Genomic DNA, 19,622 nt, shown 5'->3' with positions numbered 1-19,622 from the left:
CGCTTATAACCGTTTAAATTGTCTAAAGGCCGATAATTATAGTCCATCTACTCGAGAATGGTAGCCGGGATGAGTTACAAGAGTCCCGACATTGTCGTTCGGTAATGAGCCAAATGTCTGCTCTAGAAATAGTAGCTTTGCGTCAATAGCGGGAGTAAGAAGGAATGACACGGTTCTTCTGGCACACAACATGCTTTCCGTCTACGGTATCTTTTACCGTGGATCAGGCAGGAAAAGAAGTCGCCATCATTTGCAGATTTCTCTTTCGGAATGTAGCTGTCGACGCTGTTATTTATTAATGACAACTTGAGACTTGCTGCAACCAGAGTTTAGAACAACAGACGGAAAACATTGACCTCGATGTGACGTGATAAAGCCTACTAATATGGCAGAGGCTCTTGATGAGGAAGTAGTCTGGAAAGTGATTCTAACCCGACGTTGCTTCACTGATACTACTGTCCAAATTTTCATGTCACAGCTGCTCTTATCAAAGGCCTTGATTAGGAATTAATTTCACAACACGTTTCTTCCGGCAACGGCCTTGCCGCAGTGGATACACCGGTTCCCGTGAGATCACCGACGTTAGGCGCTGTCGGGCGTGGTCGGCACTTGCAGGGGTGACCATCCAGACCGCCATGCGTTGTCGCCATTTTTCGGGGTGCACTCAGCCTCGTGATGCCAATTGATGAGCTACTTGACCAAATAGTAGCGGCTTCGGTCAAGAGTACCATCATAACGACTGGGAGAGCGGTGTGCTGACCCCACGCCCCTCCTATCCTCATTCTCCACTCAGGATGAGACGGCGGTCGGATGGTCCCGGTAGGCCACTCGTGGCCTGAAGAGGGAGTGCTTTTTCAGCTTTCTTCCAAGAGATCTAAATTTTCACCATTGCTGTCTGTTTAACTGCCACAGGAGAATGACTAGCGCTTGAAATTACGGGATGGTTCTTTCGTTGAAAATCAGCAAAATTAATCAGAAAATAATTTAAAAAACAGTATGAAAATTCATAATGACTGCAGAGAATTACTTACTGAATTGTGCGTCCCTGCTTTATTCCGATTCATAGTTCAAAATATACAGATATTTACATTCGCGGCAATACCAGAATGTGATCACCGTAGTTGACTGATTCTCTGCAATAGCACACGAAGTTACGCTCGTTCATTACCTTGTATCACAACAAAACAGTGAGTTGGGAAAAAAAGCAGGCTGCATTTACACATTTTTACAAGAATCCGAGAAAATAAAACCAGTTAACAGAAAAGTTGAGACGTTGAACAGTTTCAGTGACTGAGGTCAACTGACTGTTCTACGCATCGTCAACTTCAGCGGATGATGCTGTATGAAGATGACCGAAACCGGTCATTTTAATAAATTAATCGTCACGATCAAGACTGTTTCTTACTGATTTTGTATAGAAGTTGATTATATTGATACAACAGTAGCTTAGCACGAATCTACGAGGACTTGCTAAAAAGTAATGCCACCAAATATTTTATGAGAAAACTCTTAATGTTCTTTACGTAACACAGACGTTATTAACATTCTACATCTTTAATTCTTCATGTCTACATATCTTCAGTCTTCTGCAGCTGAAGGATTCGGAACTGTAGCGTTTATCATGGCGGTGTGTGACGTAACTACGTCGGTGCGTGAGGAACAGCGTGCTACAATCGAGTTTCGAATTCGAAAAGTTCGTCCACACATGGAGCTCCCTCTCCTTCCGCATGATAATGGCAGACCACACGCTGCGACATCTGCAACAAACCGACGCCTTGGGTTCACTGTCATCGGTCGTCCTCCACACAGTCCCGACTTGGCCTGATCCGATTTTCATCTATTTCACAAACTTAAAGAACATCTTTGTTAGGACTTCACTTTGATAGTGACGAAGCGATGCAAACAGAAGTGTGGTTATAGTTCCGTTAACAAGGTTAATCTACACTGACGGTATCAACAAACTGGACTCCCGTTGGGAGAAAAATTAGTGTCGCCAGGGTGACTATCATGAGAAGTAAATATGTAGACATGAAGAATAAACATGTAGAATTTTGTTTTATTTAAAATGCTTTAAGAGTTTTCATATTAATAATTCGCAGGCATTAATTTTCAGTGCGCCCTCTTACAAGCTTGATTTGTGTGGTAACAGATCTGGTAAGATGGGGTGTTCAAAAAGTCTCTCCGCGATGCCGTATGATTGTTAGCCGCGCGTGCCGTATGATTGTTCACCTGCCTGGGTTACTTCCCTTGAAGTGGACTCTCCCAACATTCCACTGTTTCGTTTATCTCAGCCAGCCTCAGTAGTATCGTTGGTGTGTGACGTTACGTGTTGACGTGAACGTTTAGTTCCTTTGTTCATTTGTTTCGGTTTTATCACTGTTAAAATGCTAAACATTGACGAAAGTGTGTTTTTAATCGAACAAGTGTTCAAAGCTGGCGGTAAACACACAGTTTCAGTTCGTCAAACATTTAATTCAGTTTTCCCGGAGACAACACTCCCACATCGCGATACTGTGCGAGATTTGATTAACAAATTTCGACGTACGGGTTCAGTGACATTCACCGAGAAGTGGTCGTCCTAGCGTTTTGTCTGAGGATAAACTTCTCGATATTTCCGATAAAATTTCTATGAGTCCGAACAAGTCAGTAAGAAAACTCGCCCAGGAAATCGATGTTAGTTCGGAACGGCCCACACAGCTGTACGGAAAAAATTAGAACTTTTCCCATACAAAGTGACAGTCGTGCGAGAACTGAAAAATACTGGCCATGGCAAGAGTTTGCATTATTGTCAATGGTTCAAAAATTACGTTCAACAAAATGGAAGGGATATTCTTAATGAAACTTTTTTCACTGATGAGGCGTGGTTTCGTTTATCCGGGTACATGAACTCGCAAAATTCTCGTATGTGGAGTAGTGCAAATCTATTGTGTATTCATGAGGAACCACTTCATTCTGTGAAAATAGGAGATTTGATTGCAATTTCTAGACGTCGGATTGTGGGTCCCATATTTTTTAACGAAACAATAAACGCACAACGATACTGCAGTGATATTCTGTACCCATTCATAGGAGATATGTGTTAAGCGAAATACTGAACGGTTATTTTCAACAAGATGGTGAAACCGTGCATACAGCTCGCGTTTCAGTGTCACTGCTTGCTGATGTTTTTGGTGATCGCATAATTTCACAGGGACTTTGGCCTTCACGATCGTCTGACCTCACACCACCTGACTTTTTCTTCTGGAGTGTAGCGAAAGCAACTGTCTATAAAAACCGTCCAAAATCGATCGATGAATTGAAAATTGCAATATCCACTTTCACTGCTTCTGTTACAGAAGAAATATTACAGCTTCTGTTTGGAAACATTATTAGACGACTGAATTGTGTATTCAACAACAGGGGGGAGACTTTCAACATTTAATGTGAAAATTTGTAAGTAAAAATGGATATTCAATAAATTAATAACTTGTATTTCACTGAGTTTCATTTCGGTATATTCACTGCGGCATACGACACGCGCGGCTAAGAATCATACGGCACTGCGGAGAGACATTTTGAACATCCCGAATGTGAGGGACTCGGATATTTATTTTGATGCACTGACGAAATTGCCCTTCAGCATAATTTGAAATTATAGAGAAGACAATTTCTTTGGAAGAACGTGTGATTCTGGCATATAGTTTGGTTGCGCCATGCCAATAACTCCACAGGTGGTCACTACAAAAGAAATTCCAACAGCTGTAGGTGGCCAGTTACCAGTTACTGACAGAATGTGAGCAGAGTGATAGTAGCGACCGGTAGTGGATGATGTGGCAGCTACAGATGGCACTCTACATGCACGGTCACTGTGGATTTGGGTACCTACTGACGGTTGCCAGAGTACGTCATAAAATATACAAGGTGTAAATTTTAAGTTGACAAACCAGAATAACTCGAAAATAAGCTTCACACGAAAAAAGGTTTAGGATCCAAAGTTGATTATTTTCGAGGGGGACATCAGTAGGTGATAAAATTAGCCCGCCACCCCAGCCCCCTCATGACGAAGGAACAAACAAAACTTATCCGAATCTGCGGAAAAAATTAGTATTTGGGTCAACATTTGTAAAACTCTAATTCCTCTCTCTCAAACCCCACCCTATGGGGAGAGAGGGAGAGTTTTGGTTTTAGCGAATCAAAATTTACGAAGTAAATGAGAACATGGATTTTCTTGAATTACAGTGCCAACTACCAAGAATCAAAACAAATGTTTAAGATAAAATGTACGTAGTTTTTCATGTAGAATCTGATTCTGCAATAAAAAATGGAGGTTTCCGTTTAAAATTTTAAAGTTGCCTCTCGCCCCACCCCCAGGTAGCACCAGCAGATGTCCCCTTCGAAAACAATCAACTTTGGATTCTACACATTTTTTCGCGTGAAGCTTATTTTTCGAGTTATTCTGGTTTGTCAACTTAAAATTTACACCCTGTATATCCGCCAACAGGTCAAAAGTACTCGGACACACATATAAAATGAGGGACTGACCAATAGACGGCACGAGAGGCGGACTCGTCAGTATAAGTGGAGGCGGAGAATATTGGTTTGTCAATAGAGAAGCGGTAACAGCAGAATGAGTCAGTCAAGAGAGACTTTCAACATGGACTGATAATTGAATGTCACCTGAGTAATAATTCAATCAGGGACATTTCACCCCTTCTAAAGCTGCGCAAGTCGACTATTGATCATGTATACCACAAGACTAGGCCTGGCCTCGTGTACTGACGGCCGAGAACCGTTGAGTCCTGCGCCGGCCGCAGTGACCGAGCGGCTCTAGGCACTTCAGTCTGGATCCGCGCGTCCACTACGGTCGCAGGTTCGAATCCTGCCTCGGGCATGGATGTGTGTGATGTCCCTAGGTTAGTTAGGTTTAAGTTCTAGGGGACTGATGACCTCATATGTTAAGTCCCATAGTGCTCAGAGCCATTTGAACCACTTGAACCGTTGAGCGTTGCGGAAGGTGGCTCTAAAAAATGACTTAAATTCAACGGAAGGAATCACTCGCGAGTTCCAAAGAGCTACCAGCACTCCAGCTAGAACGATGGTTGTGCGTAGGCAGTTAAAAAGAATGGGGTTCAAATGGCTCTTAGCACTATGGGACTTAACTTCTGAGGTAATCAAATGGTTCAAATGGCTCTGAGCACTATGGGACTTAACATCTATGGCCATCAGTCCCCTAGAACTTAGAACTACTTAAACCTAACTAACCTAAGGACAGCACACAACACCCAGCCATCACGAGGCAGAGAAAATCCCTGACCCCGCCGGGAATCGAACCCGGGAACCCGGGCGTGGGAAGCGAGAACGCTACCGCACGACCACGAGATGCGGGCTGAGGTAATCAGTCCCCTAGAACTTAGAACTATTTAAACCTAACTAACCTAAGGACATCACACACATCCATGCCCGAGGCAGGATTCGAGCCTGCGACCGTAGCGGTCGCGCGGCTCCAGACTGTAGCGCCTAGAACAGATCGGCAACAGCGGCCGGCTAAAGAATGGGGTACAATGGTCGAGCAGAACACATTTCTTTAGTTAGTGCGCTTGAAGTGATGTATAGACCAATGCTACTGGACGAGTGGAGTGTTGACTCACGCTATCCATTGTGGCAACCCGATAGAAGGATTAGGGGTTGGTCAATGTCTGGAGAAAATTGGTTCAAATGACTCTGAGCACTATGGGACTCAACATCTGAGGTCATCAGTCCGTCAGAACTTAGAACTACTTAAACCTAACTAACCTAAGGACATTACACACATCCATGCCCGAGGCAGGATTCGAACCTGCGACCGTAACAGTCACGCGACTCCGGACTGAAGTGCCTAGAACCGCACGACCACCGCGGCCGGCCTGGAGAAAATTACCTGCCATCAGACGTAGTGCTTACAGTGAAACTAAATGATGAGAAACAATAATTAATTAACAACTGAATCGATAATTTATAAAATGAAATACATTAAAACTACCAAATAAAGTAATTAAAGATAATTAAGATGATTTTACGGTATGGAGAGCTTTTCGTAGTTAGTGTGTGGTCTCCTAATAATGCTTAAGAAAACTCCAAATGCGTAAATATATGAACACATTATAGCAATGTGTACCGCTTGAAACAGAGAAATAGTTTGGAGACGATGATTGAATCAGTATGACAATGCGGCTTCTCATAAAGTAGCATCTGTGCGACAATGGTCTGTAAACAATAACAGTCTTGAAATGGACTGGCCTGCCCACAGTCCCAACGTGAACCCTTTTGGATAAGGTAAAACGTCGACTTCGCTCCAGAGCCAGCCTGCGAACCTACCCTCTCTGGTTTTGGTTCTTGAGGAAGAATGGGCTGCCATTCCTCCACAGACATTCAGACGCCTCACTGAAAATGTTCCCAGCACAGCTCAAGCCGTCATAAGGGCGAAGTGTGGACACACCGCATATTAATGACCATCAACAGGTAATCCATAAACCTTTTATCAGGTACTGTATATAGACCTCACGACGAACTTCAGATCAGCAAATGAGCCATCTCTCGGCCTAATTTGCAAAGTGACTGTGGATATGTACTGATTTGGCGGGTAGTCGAAATCCTCCATCATCCTTCAAGTGCGAGTGGAAGCGTAGCTTTCAGACGAGGCAGATCTTTGTGTGAGGTGAATCATTTGTATGTATACGTACAGACCTGCAGGTGTTTCCACTTTGAACTGTGACGCTACAGGGCTACTGAGGCGATATACATGATATCCTTGAACGGCTCTGTGTCTTTGTGACAGCTGATGATTTCATCTCACTAGGAAACAACATCGTGCCACACAGGGCTCGTCTTGTGGACAAGTGTTTTCAACATAATAAAATTCGTAGCAATGAGCATCAAGCTGGATCGCCTGACGTAAATTTCGTAGAGCGTGGTTATGGTGCTCTCGTATGGTGTTTTACTGTTCGCATTCTTCTTCCTAGGCAAATGCTAAGTTGAGTGGAAGAGTGTACGATGGAGATCGTTCTCTTTCACTGTAATCCACATGAGCAAATACACTCTAGTATTGTGGTTACTTCTTCAAACGGGTATATACAGGCTGAGTCAAAGAGGACTTTGGAATGATACAGAAATTTATTGGGATAACTTTACAGTATCGGTAGACGGGTCACTTTGCAGTAAACAACCTCAAGTTTGCTTCACATAATGTATCAGTATCCCATACTGTCACCAAGTGCGCTATTGTAGTGCACAGTTGAAATGGCTACTTTGACTGGTGCAGAGCGTGCTCACAGTGTGTTTTGGTTTCATGAAGCGAACACTGCAACAACTATTCGACGTAATATGCTAAAGAACCTCCAAGGAGGCCTACAATTTATTTTTGGCACAAGAACTTTGTTCAGATGGGTTATTCACTGCGACATGATAAATCACAAGATTGCCGACGTGTTGATGATTACGTCGAAGAGGTTAGGGAGAGCTTTGGCTGCAGTCCACAAAAATCAGCGCACCGTGCGTCTACCGAGACTGGCGTTCCACGAAAGACCGTTTGGCGAGCACTGCATAGACGTTTACGCTTGAAACCGTAGAGCTTCACGATGGCACAGCACATGAGTGATGCAGATTAGGTTGCTCATAGGGAATTCTGTGCGGAAATGTTGCAACGAGGCATTCCTGAGCACAACAATCTTCAGCCATGGGTCAACATTTCATATCAGTGGCATGGCGAACATCCACAACAGCAGAATATGGAGCAGGAAAATCGAGAAACAACCATAGAACACATTCGTGACAGATTCAAAGTTAATTTATTTTGTGCCCTTAGCGAACTGAAAGTGTATGGCACTTTCATCTTCATGGGGAAAACTGTCGCTGGTATTGTGTATCTGGATATGCTTTGTATCTGGATATGCTTGAAAACTTTTTAATTCCACAGATCGATGAAGATGATCGAGACTACCAGCAAGACAGTGCACCACCTCACTTCTTCAAGGAAGGGCCAATTGCATGGCCACTTCGTTCCCCAGGCTTGGAAAACTGGATTTATTTCTCTGCGGTGTAATTGAAAACCGTGCGTATGTTCTCCCCTACCAAACAGTTTAGCCGACCTATTTAAAATCGAATCTATGCTACTTTTGAATAAGGTACGAGTATGGGAAGAAATTGATTACCAGTGGGATGTTTGCCATCTCACAAATGAAAATGGTTCAAATGGCTCTGAGCACTATGGGACAACTCCTGAGGTCATCAGTCCCCTAGAACTGAGAACTACTTAAACCTAACTAACCTAAGGACATCACACACACCCATGCCCGAGGCAGGATTCGAACCTGCGACCGCAGTGGTCGCGCGGTTCCAGTCTGTGGCACCTAGAACCATTCGGCCACCCCGGCCGGCCACCACAAATGAGAGGCATATCGAACCAAAATAACACTGGGACTTCTATGTGAAATTTGATGTTGTTAGCTACAAAGTGACACATCTACCGATTCTGTAAGTTATGTCAATAAATTTCTGTATCATTCTAAATTGTAAAGTCGTTTTTTATTCACCCTGAATATTTTTATCATTTCAAGAATTCGAACAATAATTTTTTATCTTGTGCTGTATCCTTCTTATTATTTTGGTTTTTGAGTTATTGTCATATTTATGATATTTGTCCTCCATTTCTTGAAACTAGTGATTCTTGGGACGATACAAGCTCTCGAAATTGGGTATTTACTGTTTGTATATCGTGTAAGGAGACGTTCTTGGGAGAACACTACCTCCGTTGTACCTTCGGCGAGTGAAGGCCATCGCGGTATGTTAAGACACGGCAGAGAAATGGTACGCAGCAACGACTCAAGCAATGAGAAATTGTGTCGCTCCATCACATCAGAGATTACAAATGCATCGATACTGGTCACCACTCTGCAGGCTAGGTTAATGGAAAAGGCAGAAATTCAGCTCCCTTTTTATTGAAATCATGCAAATTCATTTGTAAGTCGTTTAATCATGATAGCAATAACATCATTTAATTTTAGGAAAAGTTATTTTGGTTCATATTTGTTTAAGTGATTAGCATCACGGCGCAAATTCATCTTAGAAATTTCTTGAAATCTGTATAATGGAATGACGACAGTGAAAATTTGTGCCAGACCGGGACTCGAACCCGAATGTCCTACTTATCGCGAGCGGCCGCCTTACCGTTGCACTGTCCGAACATGGCTCACGACCCCACCCAAACTCCCACAATTCATCAACCATGTGTCTACGACCTTCAGCCATAAACTCATTATGTATATTCCTGTACAGCACGCATGTCCGAAGGAACTTTGAATCACGCTTCTGAACAACACAGGCGCTGCAGTATGGCATCAGAAATTTCTATCACGAGAGGAGTTGCCCCATTATGAAGTGCGTAGAACAGTGAGATGGCACATTTGTTTAGGACGGTGCATGTGCACATCATGAATTGTGTTTTATTCAGTTACTTAGCGAAATGGAAAATGATACGCTTCTTAAAGCATGAATGTTAAACTAACGGGAAGGGGCTGTGTTCCACCATGAACGCTATGAACAAACGCTGTCAAACCGATACCGCAATATTTCCGTACCTGTAGGCTGCGGTGGTCAAAATTTCGGCCTTACACTGGTTTATTTTCAATATTTTCCGAGTGGTGTAAATACCTGATGGCTGTTGGGTATGTTCTAACGTCACTGCAACTTCTTAGGCGGAAACCGCAATAAGATGTGTCAAGAGGACATGCACGTTCAGCTTATCGTCAACTTTCGGACTTTAAGAAAGATTGAAACATAGGGGGATGGACAAGGTAGTAGCATATCGACAGATCACACAGGTATTTGGCTGTAGTGGAGTGGCTGTGGTGACGACATGGACTCCGGGCAACCGTGTGGCAGCAATAGCAGGCTCGGGTCTTCCAGAAAGGACTAGACGGCGAGAAGGTCATGGGATTGTACGACTGGTTCTGACGAATTGACTGGCGACAAAGCTGAAATCCGGGCATAGGTTACAGGTGACATGTCACCACGAACCATCAGGGACATATTGCTCAAAAATGGTTCAAATGGCTCTAGGCACTATGGGACTTAACATCTGAGGTCGTCGGTCCTCTACTCTTAGAACTACTTAAACCTAACTAACCTAAGGACATCACACACATCCACGCCCGAGGCAGGATTCTAACCTGCGGCCGTAGCAGCAGCGCAGTTCCAGACTGTAGGACATATTGCTGGAAGTTGGTTTGAGATCTCGAATTGCCATGCGTCGTTTCTTAATGACCCAGTTGTACTGACAACGGAGACTAGCATGATGTAGAGCCATACTCAGCGGCATACTCTGGTGCTGAGCGATGAGTCTTACTTCTGTTTCTGGTGGTCAGATCGATACGAACGATCACTTGGAGCAGCAAGTCAGGGAACCGTACGTCTCCAACACGTCAAATTATTGTTTGGGGAGCTATTCAATACAACAACGTGACTGATTTGGTAACTGTTGAAGTGAAACCGATTGTTCGCCAGCATCTGGCAAGAATGGTAAACGTTGTTGTCATACTGTTGATGAACGGAGTACCATACGGAATTTTCCAGCAGGATAATGCAATACACCACACAGCAGTTCACACCAAAAACACCTTCGCGAAGTTACGGATTCTTAACTGACAGGCCTGATCTCCAGATGACATTGCTTTCATCTCGCAACGAACATAACAGTGTATTCGTGCCAGCGGGTGTCTCTCCTTGTACTGATATTGATGGTGAATAACAGTTTCGAATGGAATGAAAGTTTAGCCATCTAATGCTCATTATATGATGTACATTTTTCATAAAAATTGTTAAATATTGTACTGCTACATAATGGTATAATGCTTTCGATTTCCTTCGGTGTATTTAGAACAAGCTACGAGGACTGTTCGGAAAGTGAGGTTCTATTTCTTATAAGACAGAAATCGTCACAGGTTTTTTTTTTTCAAAAAACTGTTTTTATTTAATTCCTTGAATGTTTCTCTATTTTTTTGCATAGTTTCCATATTTGTTTAAACATTTCTTATAACGTTCTACAAGTCACAGACGTTCAACAACTCACAAAAGTCGGCTGCCTCTGAGAATAACCAGCCTTTAGCTGCTTCTTTGACCTTGTCATCTGTTGAGAAGTGCTTGACGCCGAGAAACTCGTTTAGGTAGTGGAACAAGCGATAATCGCTCGGTGCCAAGTCTGAACTGTACGATGAGTGGACAATCTGTTCCCATCAAAAAGATCTGACCAGATTTTGGGTGTGAATGGCAGAATATGGTGTGGCATCGCCTTGCAGCAACAAAACTCCAGAGGTCAGAAGATCACGTCGCCTGCTCTATACTGCATGTAGAAGTTTAGTCAGGGTAGCGCAGCAAGCGGCTGCGGTTTATGTTGTCTCTAGCTGCATAAAAAAGGCTAACAAAACTCCATGTCTATCCCAAAACACAGCTGCCATAACCCTGCGTGTTAAGATTGCCTGCTTGCCCTTGACTTTGACTGGTGATGTGTGACGCCATTCCACTGACTTGACTAGCGTCATTTGAGAAACCCACGTCTCATCCCCTGTGACAATGTTCTCTAAAAATTGATAGTCTTCCTTGTGATATCGAACCGAAAAATCAGGAACACAAACCAGTCTTTCCATTTTGTGTTTGTCAGTAAGCAGACTGGAAACCAGACGAGTGCACAATTTACGAAATTGCCGCTTTTCAGAGACCGTTTTGCACAGAGTTGTTCTACCTGCATTCGGAAATTGCAATGCTAAAGATGGAATTGTCAATCGCCGGTCTTCGCGAATCTTTTCGTCCACGAGGTTGACCAAATCTTCTGAGATCACTGATGGTCGGTCTGACTGCGGTTCAAATTGTTCAAATGGCTCTTAGCACTATGGGACTTAACATCTGAGGTCATCAGTCCCCAAGACTTAGAACTACTTAAACCTAACTAACCTAATGACATCACACAAATCCATGCCCGAGGCAGGATTCGAACCTGCGACCGTAGTAACAGCGCGGTTCTGGACTGAAGCGCCTAGAAGCGCGCTGCCGGCTACTGCGGTTCATCAGGGACATTTTCCTGTCCGTCCTTGACAACTCTCACCCACTTACACAGTTTGCAGTCACTCATCGCCCTGGGCCCACACATCTCACTAATCTCTCTATGAATTTCCCCAGCTGCAACGTTCCTTGCTGTCAAAAACCGAATCACTGTCTTATTTCACAGTCGGCGGGATGATCAATCAATTGTTTTAAGCATTTTGAACGGACACTGTAAACAGCACACTGTGACAGTAACAATGCAAATGGCATCGTTTAACGTGAAGGTATGCCGGGACACGGTGCGCTTGCGTGTTTCGATATTCGCGCTACATTCGATTAGCTGCGGCGATTCGGACGTTCCTTTCCGAATAACCCTTGTACTTACGTGAAACTTGCTTATAGAAAGACCGAGGACCTAAATACATAAAGGAACGATACTTCCAGAGAATGACAACAAGAGATTACGAAGAACGTTGCAAACATGGTGTCTTCAGCACAAATAAGGCCGGCATGGTGAAATCAGGGTACTTGGCACGGTAGAGGGCATACAGAATACCGCAAATCGTCAGCAGCATAGTCTCTCCTCCCAAATCGTCGATTACATACGTGACACTGGTTATAACTGGTCAACAAGCTGAAAACCGACTCGTCATGAAGGACGACCTATTGCCAGTTGTTACGCCAGTGTCTGCCTCTAATTAACCTGATGCTTTCGAAACCCGTCAGTTGTTTGCAGCCACTCGTCGTCTACCGCATGGCGTGGTACAACTGGAGCAGCGCTCGTGCTCCAGCAGCTGGTTACACCTGGCATCGGACAACTGGCGAAGTTACATGGCAGGTGCTACAGTATGGGATGCTGCGTATCGTCACCTATATACGCTCGCAATCTCGGTTTTACAAGCGTCTACATTCTTCACACGTGGTAATGACTTCTGCGAGCGGTGATGATATTGTTGTGGCTAGACACGTTCGCCTGCATAGTTAAGCGCTATTCATTCCAGTGCAGGAACCTCTGGATACCGACGCGAACGTGATTCTCTGTGCTTTCAATTAAAAGTTGAGTGCTTTATGTAACTCTTACAATTTGTATTTAACGGCGGCTATTACAAGTGAAGAGTAAGCTGGGAGAGGAAGGAGAATATCAGAGTGTTGAAAAACCGTGCCCGTCTTTCCTGGCGCTATCCCGTGTGTTCAAGGAGTCGGCATGTTATTTTTGTTGATTTTACAGTGTCAGTAGTAGAGGGTGGCCGAATGCCCTTTCTGTCGCCACCTCTTCACCCTCGGGCCGTAGTTTGTGTGTCTACTGTTATCCCATATGAAAGTGTACGGGCGTTTCTAAGTGTCTGCGAGTCGTTTACCTTGGACGGGACTTTGGCATTAGACTGGTATTCACGCAGTCTCCTAAAAACCATATCCCAGTTGACCAGCGCACCGGCCTTCGTCGTTGATCTGCCGGGAGGATTGGATCAGGGGCCGGCGCGCCTCCCCGAATCTCAGAAGCGGCGAGCTATCGCTCATGGTTATCCGGGCAAGTCGAGAGCGTGTATGTATAATACAGGGCTGATGTGGTGCACTACAGCTACCTACTACATAATACGCATTCGGTACCCACGCAATAGGATGTTTATCGATACTGTACGTCCAAAAACGCCGCGCATAAAAACGAGATTTTCCTGGGGCTTAAATCTCGGGTTCTATTGGTGATAGGAGGGTAGTAGCAAGGGTTCTGGATAGCCCTTGCGATAGGAAACATTTGCATACCCAACGGAAGGATCGTCTTAATGTACAGTACAGAATTAACTTCTTCCAGTTGAGGTCAATGTAACGCGTAATTTGGTTCTTTTGGCACTTGATGTGGTCTACGGTGGGTCTTAGGGCGTTTATGGACGCACCATTAGTCCCTTAGAAAACCTGAAAACAGCACTTTTTACCATGTTTTCTTACCAAAACCGAGCCGTGGATTCCAAGACAACTATGCACAGAAAATGGCTGAAATTTTTACAGTGTATTCGTAAGATCCAGATCTCAAAAAAACCTTGAAATTTTTTTTAATGTCTTTATTCGTTTCCGAGATGCAGAGGTTCAAATTTACTCTGATTCTTCATGTAAAATAAGCACGTAAAATCCAGTATGAGGAGAAATATAGATGATAAATAATGCAGCAAATTTCTCAAACTTCAAGGGTATATTCTCCAGGCATTTGTCTAGAAATGCCGTTTTCCCGATTTCAAAAATCTTTATCCGTTAGCGAGAAACGCTCCAAAAATTTGGCTTTTTAGTACCAAAACCGAGCGGTGGATTCCGAGACGGCTAAGCACACCAAATGATTGAAATTTTCTTGATGTATTCCGGAGATCCCGACCTTGAAAAACCTTGAAAGTTTTGTTGATATCTTCATGCATTTCCGAGATACAGTGGTTAAAATTTACCCTACTTCTATACGTAACATACGCATGCAAAATCCGGTGTGAGGCGAAAATGTAGTTTATGAAGTGACGCAGCACGGAGGAACGTGCTGTAAAGTGTCTCCGTTATCGTCATAAGGGTACTGGGAACCCCTTGTCATAGTACTGAAGCATATGCAAAAATTTGTTGCAAGTAAAAACCTATCCGAGGTATAAAAATAGTTTTACATTATTCCAATTTCACATAAGTAAACTATCAAAATTTTACTAATCACTTCTTTTAATGTGAGTGACATGCCATACTGTGACAGGAGAAAGAAGAGTCCCAGCGGAAAAATTCTCCTATCGGAGCACACAAAATGCTGATATGTTCCTGTTTATTCAAAAGACTCTGACTGAAAAGCGAGGTACCAGTTGCCGCATTTGCCTTCCTCGGCACCTTCAAAAAACTTCCCCAGAATTTTGGCATGCGAACGTTTTCGCCAGTTTGATGCTGAGAGAAAAGGAGGTAGTGACACTGGGGAAGAGACGGAAAAGGAAGAAACACTGGAAGACAGCGGTTGCGGTACAGAAGGAAGATGGTGACAGTTACAGTTTGAGAGTAAGAGAGGGACATAATGGCAGCGCAACGTGGTTCACAGTGACAGAATAGTGTTAGGAAAAGATTGAAGGAGACAGTGCCAGTGGAGGGGGATAAAGAGACGGAGAAAGTGTATGCAGCTGAGAGCCAGTGATAATGAGAGAGTCTATGACAATGACAACGAGGAAGAGAGACGTAGGGACAGGGAGAAGAGACAGCAGCAGTGGGAAGGAATAAATGAGAGAGCAGCAGTAAGAGAGAGCAGGGGGGAGAGACAGTAAGACGAGACAGTAATAGTAGGACAGATCGAAGGAGACTGTGGCTGTGATATAAGAGATGATGACAGTCACAGAAACACAAATAAACAATGACAATGAGTTGGACTGTGTGAAATGACTGAGAATGGGCGTATGAGGGTGGGTAGTTACGAGCGATTTACAGCGACGGATTAATGGGTGTGAACGAGTTACAGTTAGGGGAGCTTGTGAGAATTAGAGTTGAGGTGCATGTGAATATGTACGCTGCTAAAATTTTTGGGAACATTTAAAAAAAAACTGGAACGAGACAGCTGGTGCCTCACTTTTCACTTAGAATCTTTTAAACAAACAGGAATACATTCGTAATTTTTGTACTTCGATAGGAGCATTCTTTCGCTAGTTATCTTCTACCGCAAAATTTAAGATTGTGTGCAGTGTTCAATCACAGCTCCACGATGTTTACATTGATACTTCAGCCAGTGTTAATATTTTGAAATTGATTGTATCTGCACGTCTCCACTTCCTCTGTTGTTGTGCCATTACTATACTTCAGCAAGCACAAGTGCGCGCACAACTCACACTTAATGACATGTGGGTTGTGTTATACCTTCTGAAGCTTGTTTTTATAAGCTGATCACGATTTCAAAATAACAGCATCATTTTAAAAAAATATTACATTCGCAACAAAACTAGCTTCCATTATGCTTAGCTTAATCTCGCTCATGTACTGAAGTTGAGAATAGTATGAAGCCATAAAACTGTTTGACCGTCTTCATTACGAGCTACGGGAATTATTAAGCAATGAAAATAGTCGTAAAAACAAATTGATTAGTTTTTGCCAACTGCTTCAAATCCGTGGATGAGTTTCTGAATTGATGGCATCTGGATAGTCTAATATAAATTTGCACTGTGATCTTCGGTCCAAAGACTGATTTGATGCAGCTCTCCATGGTACTATATCCTGTACAAGTCTCTTCATCTCTAAATAACTACTGCAACTTATATCCTTCTGAATCTGCTTACTGTATTCATCTCTTGGCCTCCCTCTGCGATTTCCCCCCCCCCCCCCCTCTATACCTCCCTCCAGTAGTAAACTGGTGATCCCCTGATGCAGCAGAATGTGTTCTGTCAACTGATCCTTTCTTCTAGCCAGGTTGTGCCACAGATTTCTTGTCTTCTCAGTTCTGTTCAGTACCTCCTCATTAATTACGCGATCTACCCAACTAATCTTCAGGAATCTTCGGTAATATCACATTTCAAGAGCTTCTATTCTCTTCTTGTCTAAACTGTTCTAAACTGTCTATCGTCCTTGTTTCGCTTCCATACATGTCTACAGCCCATACAACACTTTAAGGAAAGACTTCCTAACACTTTAATCTATATCCGATGTCAAGAAATTTGTCTTCTTCAGAAATGCTTTTCTTGCCATTGCCAGTCTACACTTCACATCCTGTCTTCTTCGTCCATCATCAATTATTTTGCTGCCCAAATAGCAAAACTCATTTATTAGTTTAAGTGTCTCATTTCCTAATGTAATTCCCTCAGCATCATTTGATTTAATTCGACTACATTCTATTACATAATTTTTACCGTTTTTATGCAGCGACAGCAACTGATATTGTTTATATAAGAATATACAGCCTACAGTTGCAATTGTAGGCTGTATATTCTTATATATACACTCCTGGAAATCGAAAAAAGAACACGTTGACACCGGTGTGTCAGACCCACCATACTTGCTCCGGACACTGCGAGAGGGCTGTACAAGCAATGATCACACGCACGGCACAGCGGACACACCAGGAACCGCGGTGTTGGCCGTCGAATGGCGCTAGCTGCGCAGCATTTGTGCACCGCCGCCGTCAGTGTCAGCCAGTTTGCCGTGGCATACGGAGCTCCATCGCAGTCTTTAACACTGGTAGCATGCCGCGACAGCGTGGACGTGAACCGTATGTGCGGTTGACGGACTTTGAGCGAGGGCGTATAGTGGGCATGCGGGAGGCCGGGTGGACGTACCGCCGAATTGCTCAACACGTGGCGCGTGAGGTCTCCACAGTACATCGATGTTGTCGCCAGTGGTCGGCGGAAGGTGCACGTGCCCGTCGACCTGGGACCGGACCGCAGCGACGCACGGATGCACGCCAAGACCGTAGGATCCTACGCAGTGCCGTAGGGGACCGCACCGCCACTTCCCAGCAAATTAGGGACACTGTTGCTCCTGGGGTATCGGCGAGGACCATTCGCAACCGTCTCCATGAAGCTGGGCTACGGTCCCGCACACCGTTAGGCCGTCTTCCGCTCACGCCCCAACATCGTGCAGCCCGCCTCCAGTGGTGTCGCGACAGGCGTGAATGGAGGGACGAATGGAGACGTGTCGTCTTCAGCGATGAGAGTCGCTTCTGCCTTGGTGCCAATGATGGTCGTATGCGTGTTTGGCGCCGTGCAGGTGAGCGCCACAATCAGGACTGCATACGACCGAGGCGCACAGGGCCAACACCCGGCATCATGGTGTGGGGAGCGATCTCCTACACTGGCCGTACACCACTGGTGATCGTCGAGGGGACACTGAATAGTGCACGGTACATCCAAACCGTCATCGAACCCATCGTTCTACCATTCCTAGACCGGCAAGGGAACTTGCTGTTCCAACAGGACAATGCACGTCCGCATGTATCCCGTGCCACCCAACGTGCTCTAGAAGGTGTAAGTCAACTACCCTGGCCAGCAAGATCTCCGGATCTGTCCCCCATTGAGCATGTTTGGGACTGGATGAAGCGTCGTCTCACGCGGTCTGCACGTCCAGCGCGAACGCTGGTCCAACTGAGGCGCCAGGTGGAAATGGCATGGCAAGCCGTTCCACAGGACTACATCCAGCATCTCTACGATCGTCTCCATGGGAGAATAGCAGCCTGCATTGCTGCGAAAGGTGGATATACACTGTACTAGTGCCGACATTGTGCATGCTCTGTTGCCTGTGTCTATGTGCCTGTGGTTCTGTCAGTGTGATCATGTGATGTATCTGACCCCAGGAATGTGTCAATAAAGTTTCCCCTTCCTGGGACAATGAATTCACGGTGTTCTTATTTCAATTTCCAGGAGTGTACTTTCTATTACCCTTGGTTTGCTTTTGTTGATGTTCATCTTATATCCTCCTTTCAATATACTGTCCTGGCCGTTCAGCTACTCTTCGAAGTCCTTTGCTACCTCTGACAGGATCACAATGTCATCGGTAGACCTCAAAGTTTTTATTTCTTCCCCCAGGAATTTAAATCCTATTCCAAATCTTCTGTTGTTTTCTTTACGATTTGTCCATTAAAAATGTTTAGTGACATTGGGAATAGGATACAAACCTGTCTTACTCCTTTCTCAATCACTGCTTCCTTTCATGCCCCTCTTCTCTTATAACTGTCTTCCGATTTATGTACAAGTTGTAAATCACCTTTCGTTCCCTGTATTTTACCACTGCTACCTTCAGAATTTCAAAGAGAGTATTCCAGTCAATATTGTCAAAAGCTTTCTCTAAATCTACGGATGCTATAAACGTAGCCTGTCTTTCATTAACCTATCGTCCAAGAGAAGTCGCAGTGCCAATATTACCTCGCGTTTTTCTATATTTTCCAGAATCGAAGCTGGTCTTCCCCGACGTCTGGTTCTACAAATTTATTCGTTCTTCTGTAAAAAAATCGTATTATTTTTTTGCAACCATGACTCTTTAAACTGATAGTCCGGTAATATTCAAACATGTCAGCACCTAATTTCTTTGGAATTGAAATTATTGGTTGGTTTATTGGTTAATCTTGGGCTGGTAACCAAACAGCAAGATCATCGATCCCATAGGATTACAGAAGGATGGAGGATGGGGAAGGAAGTCGGCCGCTCCATTTCAAAGGAACCATCCCGGCATTTGCGTGAAGCGATTTAGGGAGATTACGGAAAACCTAAATCAGGATGGCCGGATGCGGGAAATTGAAATTATTATATTCTTCTTGAGGCCTGAGGGTATTTCGCCTGTCTCATACATCTTGCATACCTGATGGAAGAGTTTTGTCATGGCTGGCTCTCCCAATTCTATCAGTATTTTTGGCGGAACGTCGCCTACTCCTGGGGCATCTATCGACTTAAATCTTTCAGTGCTCTGTCATATTCTTCTCGGACTGTCGTATCTCCCATCTCATCTTGATCTACGTCCTCTTCGATTTCTATAATATTGCCTTTATGTACATTTCCCTTATATAAACATTCCATATAATCCTTCCATCCTTCAGCTTTCTTTTCTTTGCTGACTGGTTCTCCATCTGAGCTCTTCATATTCATTCAGCTCTCTCTCTTTTC

Source organism: Schistocerca serialis, chromosome 1 (genome assembly GCF_023864345.2).
Source record: "Schistocerca serialis cubense isolate TAMUIC-IGC-003099 chromosome 1, iqSchSeri2.2, whole genome shotgun sequence".
Lineage (NCBI taxonomy): Eukaryota > Metazoa > Arthropoda > Insecta > Orthoptera > Acrididae > Schistocerca > Schistocerca serialis.
Note: the sequence above shows the minus strand (reverse complement) of the source record.